The sequence below is a fragment of the Mytilus trossulus genome, unplaced genomic scaffold (assembly GCF_036588685.1).
Source record: "Mytilus trossulus isolate FHL-02 unplaced genomic scaffold, PNRI_Mtr1.1.1.hap1 h1tg000244l__unscaffolded, whole genome shotgun sequence".
Classification (NCBI taxonomy): Eukaryota; Metazoa; Mollusca; class Bivalvia; order Mytilida; family Mytilidae; genus Mytilus; species Mytilus trossulus.
In genome coordinates, this window is record NW_026963317.1 from 4,043,585 (window position 1) to 4,053,659 (window position 10,075).

The window sequence follows — 10,075 nt, forward strand, 5'->3', positions numbered from 1 at the left end:
AGTTTGCTAGCATTTGGCTGAATTTATTACAGTTGGCGTCTGGTAGCCCAGTTGCCATTTGGAGAAAACATATGATGGTTGCCCTTCTATGTTTTTATCTTGGACATTAATGAGACATTGTCGATGAATGCAAATTCATAGGCCGGTTGATATATAGTTGAACTGTCCTAATAAATCCATGACAAAAAATTGCCAAACTTCAAACTTGCTATTTGTTGTTTTTTATTATGATTATTATTTAGTTTGTCTTACAATTTATCTTCATTTGTATAACGAAGGTAATCTGGAGTCATTGGAAATATTACGAGTGATTTCAATGGATTTGGGTTATCTTTTATCTGGTATATCGAATTCCTGAATTTATATCTGATGGTTTCTTTCGAATATTTAATAATAAGATTTAATCATTAAGCATTAAATCAATTTAATAAATTAAGATTATCGTCTGCTAAACTAGAGTTATCTTTTCTTTAATTTTGAAGGACTTGAGCGTCTTTTATTTACCTACATAATTTCGTAAGCGGTTTTCCCGCTTTTATTTGGTATAAAATTGCATGCTTTTCGTGATTTGTTCATTGCGTGATTTAAACTGAAGGAACACAAAACCCACCCTATCCCACCCTTGAGAATATGTTCTGCTCTCTGTTGTATATTTTCAGATATCGTTAAAGAAGCGTCATGGATTGGACAGAATATGATCTGAATATATTGATTTACTGAATGGCTGAATTTATTACAGTTGGCGTCTGGTAGCCCAGTTGCCATTTGGAGAAAACATATGATGGTTGCCCTTCTATGTTTTTATCTTGGACATTAATGAGACATTGTCGATGAATGCAAATTCATAGGCCGGTTGATATATAGTTGAACTGTCCTAATAAATCCATGACAAAAAATTGCCAAACTTCAAACTTGCTATTTGTTGTTTTTTATTATGATTATTATTTAGTTTGTCTTACAATTTATCTTCATTTGTATAACGAAGGTAATCTGGAGTCATTGGAAATATTACGAGTGATTTCAATGGATTTGGGTTATCTTTTATCTGTATCGAATTCCTGAATTTATATCTGATGGTTTCTTTCGAATATTTAATAATGCTTCATCGCTCAATATCGTTGATCATACGATTTTAACTGCTCGTGATAAGGTTTGCTCTACTCCAAATTTGATTGAAAAAGTAATGTAGGTTTTCGCTATTTACGTCGGGTTTTCTCTTGGCTGTCGTGTGTCTGTGTTTTTTCTTTTATCATGGTATTGTCTGTTATTTAATAAGGTTAAAAGATATAGTTTTTGTGCTTTATGCAGAACAAGTGTATTTGATAAAAAAAAATGGCTATTCCTTTTTCGTGTTTCAAACCACTTATATAGGTGTCTGAGACTGACAATGTTCTGTTCTACGCTTTTTAAAATATTACCTACAATGATTTGAATAATGTATAAACCATGTAAACGGTGAATTACAAATTTGAAAACGCAAAGTAATTGTGCACTTTGCCATGCGTTTTAAACATGTTAAATGCAGTGTTTCCAGAGCAGATCATTTTAATCATATACTGTAAATTTTCTTATTTCTACCGATGTATTTTTTAATACGGCTATGGTTTACCCGCATTGTTGTTAAATTTGTTGTTATACATCCTTTTATCATGAAAATCTAATTTGTACATATTGCAACAAAATCACGCAATATATTGTTCGCCCGCTATTAAAAACAAAAAAAATATATACACATACTTGTCGACATCTCAAAAGTAGAGCCAAGTCAAATCAAAAACTTAATACCAAAAACAAAAGCAACAGTCTAAAAACAGCTAAGAAAACTGAAGACTTTGCAATTCGTATCAAACCATCTCAAATGGTTATCCAAGGTGTCCCGGAAAGGATAGCACACTTGTTCATATGCTACATCCGTGTTACCCCCTACATAATATTGTCATAATTATATTATATGATTACGCATCACACAACAGCTGATTGGTTCTTGATTCTTATCTTATATATTAAGTAATGAAAATAATCATCTCCAAGGATAATTCACAGCGGAAAAGTCCTCATCGAATGGAAAATTCAAAATTTCAAACACATCTAAAGAATTGATAACTGTTTTGAATTGGTACCGACTTTTTCTTACGTAGAAAATTGCGGAATACACCTGGTGTCATAGCTAATAAAATAAATTATCAACATGATTCGTAAGTGAAAAAAGGGTACAGCAGATTAAATTGTGTTATAATCTTATTCACTACAAAACAAACAAATATGCCAACAAATAACAAATCGTATTTAAACAAAGCACAAAAGCAGAATAAAAAGACAACCATACAATCAAAAAAGTTGATACCCATTGAAATTATCAAAAGCGTAAATTTTAAAATAAAATTGGAACAAAAGTATTCATTTTCAGTATTCAATTATAATTAAACGATTAATTGCTGTAAGTTTATATTTAAGTTTTTCAATATCGAATAGTTAGTGTACAAATTTAGCATATATTCAAACTGTTCTCTCGACAGAAAAAAAAAACGATGGCACACACATCTAAACATGGGGAAAATTTATATTCATGCAATTTAGTTTGGTTTGCAACTTGACATTATCATAACGAAAAAGTAATCGCATCATTAGCGTATTCAGAGATTACAAAAGAAATTATATTTTCTGTGACGTCATTGAACTTTTTTATGAAGTCGCAGACCATATATTTATTTTTTATATTATTTAAACAGAAATTTCTATACCAACACCATATATTTGAAACAAAAATAATCCTCTATATTTCAAAAATCGGAAATTTGACGATTTAAAGAAGTAATTTGGATTTTTTTATTGTCATTTTATTTGTTTTCTACGCAAATGTTGACATATCCTGAAAAAATTTAATCCGTAATATTCAAGAGATAACAGCATTGGTTTTCGATTTTTTTTTATATAATCCAACGAACCAAAGTTGCATGTGGAGCAGGATCTGCTTACCCTTCCGGAGCACCTGAGATCACCCCTAGTTTTTTAGTGGGGTTCATGTTGTGTCATGTGTACTATTGTTTTTCTGTTTGTCTTTTTCAAAGCCATGGCGTTGTCAGTTTGTTTTAGATTTAAGAGTTTGACTGTCCCTTTGGTATCTTTCGTCCCTCTTTTGCAAACTTTTACCAGAATCTGTAACCCATTTACTGTGCATTGGCATTAAGGTGTGATGTTGTAATGCATGATGCTGTGAGTGTCTACTATTTTACTATTTCTTGTAAAATAAAAAAAATAAAATTGTGCCTGTCCCATAACATCTAAAGATTTAATCAACGAAAGAAATTAAGACTTACGGTAAACATTTTGTATTGATAAAATAGTAATGGCTTAACCTCAAATGGCATAAAAATGAAATAAAATCAGGAATGATACTATGGTATTATTATCTTTGTCATAATTTAAACAAACGGTAACGAAACGTTAATTTAGCATGCAACACTCCATAACTAGTTTACGAGTTTCAAAATGAAATATAACAGATGAAGGGGATTTTTTTTAGGAACTTGTAAATTGGTACAATGTAGTTATCTTACCATTTAATCAACGAAACATAAAAAAAATGTCCCGATAGGTGGCTAATTTACAATTATGTGTATAATAAACTATTTGGATAATAAAAGGAATTATCTATATACTCATTTGGTAAATTTGTCTCCTCACTTTTTTCTTTTGTTGAAACCAAACAGGATAAGACGGATAACGTTTGCTAAGATTAGAAAAAAAATTCTGAAATAAAGCTTGATCGTTTTCTAATTGATAGCTAATGTTTAAATTGTTTAAACAAAAACATTATATAATGACTATTGATCTAGAGAACAGTTTGAAAAATAACCATGATTTAAAAATGATATTGTTACGTAACATTTTGAACTATAACGATCACGAGTTTATCTTCAGAAAGATGTAAAATTGGCATCAACAGGTAAAGTTTGATAAGGCTGACTTCTTGTTTGTGAGTTTAACTTCTGGTTTTCTGTTGTGTTTAAAATTAAAAAAATTATTAAGACAACAGCAACCCAGAAACGGCTTTATCAAAAGGTAAGATATTTAATAAAAACATATGATTTATTAAGTTATAAGAATTATTTAGATCGATATAGGAAGATGTGGTTTGACGAAATAAGTCTGTTTTCCATCAGTGTGAACCTTCAACTTTTTAATAGGACATGATTTCTATTTGAATGCCGAATCCAATACCTGATAAATTGCTTGGCATCCTGTGACAATATTTGAAACAAATTCAGTACGTCGTATTTTATGTAAACGAATAAAAAAATCACGCTTTTCCGTCCATAGTGAATTCATGTAAATCTCGTTTAAATTCACAGTCACTTTGAATTGACAATTATGTATAAACTCATGTCTACTGCTGAAGCTGAAGATCTGTTGTTTCTTTGTTGTATCATGAACGTTTGTCTACAATATGTGTTCTCGCAAACAGACACAACTTAATGGTTATGTAATAGCAATGAAAGTGTAATGACATGAATTCATATAATCCTGATTATACCGAATAACTGAGAGTTGATGATATACCTTCTGAGTTAATTTTGTAGTGATTAGAAAGAAGACACAAACATTTCGCAATCATCTTCTCATTATTTTATTTTGTCTGAGACTGTAGCCAGCTCTAAAAGGTTTTGGCACAATTTGTAATAGCAATTGATATTTAAAGGTTATTGAACTTAGATTTGCTATAACATCTCTGATAATAAGGGTTGACTACTGAGTATATTCAATGTTTATTTAATCAAAGATTTTAATCGTTATGGACATTTTAAATTTTCGCAACGTAAAGACGAGTATACAGTTTAATTTTGAATAATAATTTTAAAAGTGCATTTTAGCACTTGAAACATTATACAACCAGCCAGACCTTATTGAAGCCATATCGATATAATTTCCATCAACGTTTACATTGTGTGGTAGCGTCCTTGACCGTCTACCAATAATGGAGTAGATAACACAGCTGTCGTCAATCGAATAATACCCTATTTCATTGGCTTAATGTACGGCTATGTCACGTTTATCATTATCAGTTACATGTGGCATTTCTAATACTTCTCCGTCATGAAAAGCGTGGCGAAAGATTTCAAAGAGACATTCAAACTCATTAATAGGAAATAAACTTGACCCATAACCAACACGACGGGGATAAATTTTACGTCAGACTTGAGTAACCTTGCGGAGCACCTTAGAGTAAACCTTGAGTTTTTTTATGGTTTGTATTAGTTTAAACATATTTATTTAGAGTGGATTGGGAAACAAGTTTTGCAACTTATATTAATCCCTTTCCACTTTGCGGGTGCGAAAGCTGCCTTGTAGCGGCATTAGCCTACTCTTTTTCGAAATCTACAAGGGTGTCTTTAACGTGCAAGAGATATGGCTCTCTCTTAACACGGGTCAGCCATTTATCGTCCCCTTCCGACGGACTATCATCGTTTCCTCAAGACCATACTCGCAAATGGTGTCAAGGGAGAGCCGAAAATTGAGTTCCTGAAATTTTCATCCCAACGGGAATCGAACCAAGAACCTTTGTGTTAGCAGTCCGATGCACTAACCACTACACCACGGCTCTCTATATTTTTTGTATTGGTCAGTTCTGTTATGCAGTGTTTTGTAGACAGTTAATTGTCTTTCTGACGTTTATGCTACGATTAACGTCTGTACGTGTCATTCTTAGACTTATGAGTTTCGATTCTTCTCCGGATGCATGCCTCTCTATAACGAAACAATTGTACTACATCATATGGGCATTTTCACACTACATGTCTCTCCAGTCAAAAATATTTGAAGTCATATATGAAAAACAAAGATATGTTGAAGAGCTTATAAAACAAAAACAATACCTAAAGTATAGCAAAAATCAAAACAAGGCTTGGCATGAGAGATATATTCATAAATAAATATTCTAATCAAACAGCAAAATCAAGTTATGTGCCAGTGCCGAGGTTAAAGAGGGACGAAAGATACAAAAGGGACAGTCAAACTCAAAAATCTAGAACAAAATGACAACGCCATGGCTAAAAATAAAAAAGACAAACAGACAAATAATAGAACACATGACACAACATAGAAAACGGTTTTACTATAAAATACATCATTACTAATGTACAACGCTTTTGCTTATATTTCTTTGTGTTATTGTAAAGAAAAAGAAGATGTGGTATGATTGCCAACGAGACCAAAATGACAAAAAAAAATAACAATTAAAGATCACATTACGGTCTTCAACAATGAACAGAGCCCATTTTGTTAATTTTGTAAATCGTGCTATGAGCTTTTGATTATCGTAAAAATGAGAATGGAAATGAGGAATGTGTCAAAGAGACAACAACCCGACCAAAAAAAAAAACAACGTGCTTTGAATGTTGTTGGTTCCATTTGTTGAGAGGCTTTTGGTTTTAAATTTATCTGGGACTTTTTCTTTAGTTTCCTTACTTTTTTACTATGAAATATGATCAAATGCTGATATTCCGCTTTCTATATCAATATTAAAAGCTATTCGCTTACATTAATTATATCATCTGATGTAAATTGAATAAACACAATTGGGTTTACTAGCTCACAGCTGTATCTTTTATTATAAATTCTGAGAATAATCTGAAAAATGTCATCATCTTATACAGTTACACAAAGAAGGACATTCTCTGACTATTTAATTAAGGTCTTGTATTGTATTTCACAGATCGATGGTTTAGTGAATTGCGATATTGCTTTGGAGTTTTGTTATCAATGTTTGCTTTGGATCGAATGAGAAAGTCCTATTATGCTAGGAGTGAACGTTAGTTAATTAGATAATTTAAGCTAACACAGATATATGTGAATACGAATAGAATCGTTTTTGATAAAAACAAAAACAAAAAAAAACCGACAACAACAAATAATTGACAGTTACAATGGAGATGAAGTCAAGGATGAAAAGATAACTGTGTATCAAGTCGTTGTCATTACAATTTTAAAAGATTGCAACACGTGATACAGTATTATTATCTTAACACTTCATTCACTGCATTTTGGAGTCACAAACTTACATCTTGGGTGTTTAAAAGAACATTTTTGTTTATTTGTTGTTTCTATAGAGTATTTAGGAAACTTTGATTTGGCGTTTTCTTATGAACTTTCCATTTGGAATTTTTCTCAGTGGTCCTTTTCATTTTAGTTTGTTTTACTTTTTAAATGGTTATTAAAGCTTGTAAATTACAGGGAACACAAATGATAAAGGTTTGATAAGTTAAATTTCAGTGATTGTTATTATCTTATATGCAATGAAAGGTAATGTCCAATTTTGTCTGAAGTACTGGACTGGATAAAACTTTACTCATGCAAAGTATTTCTTTATTTAAAACAAAGATGAAAAATTTTCAACATTTTTGTGAAAGTGCAAATTGAACATAACAGATAAAATGATATTTCACCTGCTGGTAAACAACTATTTATAATAAGACAACTCGGCTACCGAGACACTTTAAATTTAGAAAGTGCATGCTTATAAAATGGTCTTAATTATCATATAATAAGCTTATACGTTACATGTATTTTGATCAGTTATATTGAGATTCGGGAGCTCAAATGTCACTAACTAATAGTTATCCTTTGTAAATTCATGTTTATCATTGTCATTTTGCTTAGTTTCTTCTGAAACCTGTTGTGAAATTAGACTCAGACTTCTCAATTGAGTGTTAGTGTACTTATTTTTCTGTATTTCTTTATTCCACCTTGGCTTGAGGTATCAGGGATATGTGCAAATAATTTGTGTTACATTTATATAGGTTTAAAACTATAAATAGTCGCTATAAGAATGGTTAAAGATAATTTCTATATCTATTTTCAAATTTCAGTCATCATGAAACTCCTCTCGTGCTCAATAGATTATAATACTGGAACCTTTGATAAATTATTACTACAATAAACGTCTGTAAATAGAATACTAAGATTTACAGATTAGTTTGTCATTTAATAGCGAATGGTTATCCGTATATGTCAAAAGTCTTTAAATAAATGTCTGATCTGTTTGATTTTACATAAATATTTACTTGTAATCGTTTTTAAATTCATAAACATATATTAATCAAAGGAGACGCGGGGTATACGTGAATGAGACGTCAACCGAACGAAACAGTTCTAGATGACAACTTACAGATTTTACCAAACCACAGGTGTCTTTTCAAAATTCCAATCGAAAATAATTCAGAATCTTGGAAAATTACTCTTGTAAATTGATTGAACAGAGACTAGCAAAACATATATAAATAAACTCATCATAGATACCAGGACTAAATTTAGTATACACCAGACGCGCGTTTCGTCTACAAAAGACTCATCAGTTACGCTCAAATCCAAAGAAGTTAAAAAGGCCAAATAAAATACGAAGTTGAAGAGCATTGGAGACCAAAATTCCTAAAAGTTTTGCCAAATACAGCTAAGGTAATCTATTCCTGAGGTAGAAAAGCCTTAGTATTTCAAAAAATTATAACATTTGTAAACAGTCAATTTATAAATATAACAATATCAATGACAATTCATGTCAGCAAAACAAGTGCTGACTACTGGGCTTGTGATACCCTCGGGGAAATAAATCTCCGCCAGCAGTGGCATCGACCCAGTGGTTGTATATAAACTCATTAAAGAAACCAGGTCTAAATTTAATTACATGAAAATTGGTATATATGTCAGTAAGGCGATAACCCAACGACACACACAACATAGAGGCCACGTGTAGTATATAAACTCGCAACCTCCGTGTAATCATTCGATCCCACTTTAAAAAAAATTCCGATGACAATAAGTAAACATATTTAAACGCAACAGTATCTTATTGAAAACCAATCTTTAATGATTCAAGCTATATACATAATTATTACAAAACTAAAAGTTCACTAAAACTGGTGTATCTACGTCAAATATTCACGTGCCTGTCTTGGGTGAGTGTTTTATTGATATCTTAATGGTTTTGTCAAATTGTGAAATGAATTTTCTAAGCAACTGTTAATGACTTCGGCAGTTTACAGACTGCTATGCTGCATATAAACTTGTTTATTTTTTAAGACAATATTTGCCATTTTGATATCGTTTTGTGTCCTTTATGTCCATCATAATTTGTGTCTTTTATGTCTTCATATTATTTGTGTCCTTAATGGCTTTGAACAGTTTGTGTCCTTCATGCATAATTTGTTTCCTTTGTGTCTTTCGATAATTTGTGTTCATGATGTCTTTGGATAATATGTGTCCTTGATAAGTACCCAATATCTCATTTTATTAACGACAGATCCTGACATGAACTACCTGCGTTAAAAAACAAAGCAGAATATAATTAAGAACCAACGAGCGTACTAAATGATTAATAAAATGAACGGTTTCGAGTAAAAACAACAAGAAAAATTGCATGCAGATAATAAAAATACGATCTTTATGAACCATTTTGTAAATGAAATGATAAAGTGACTTTGGTTCGATAGAAAAAGATTTCTGGCGGTAGAATGACCGACCTTTTGCAAAAGTTTAAACGTTTTATTTTTATATGACTGCTCGTTACTTTTCTTTTTGTCAAAGAAGTTTTCTACTTTTCTTCTTTTTTAAACAATGTTATATATAACTAAAAAAATAAGAAAGGAATGTAATCCCACTATTAAAGAACGCCAATTTCAACTAGAATATTTCGTTGACTGGTGTAAGTGTTTAGTAGTGGAGTAACCGGAATACACAATGAGGAACACAGATCCTAGTAAATTACGATTTGAGACGGGCAAACCTGACACTTGCTAGGTTCAAAATCACAACAACTTGAATTATTCTCCTTATTTTGAAAAAAATCCTTGCCAAAAACTCAATATTTTTGATCGCAGCAATACACTATTGTAAACCAATCTGTTATGATTCAAAATGTATTCATAATAAATATAAACACTAACAGGTCACAAAAACTGGTTTAACCACCTTCCATATTCACGTCCTTGTCTGAAAGTAATTGCTTTATGTTATATTCCAATAGTTTTGTTTTGCCAAAAAAATCTTTGAAATGTCATTTGTTCATGACATCAGCGATTCACAG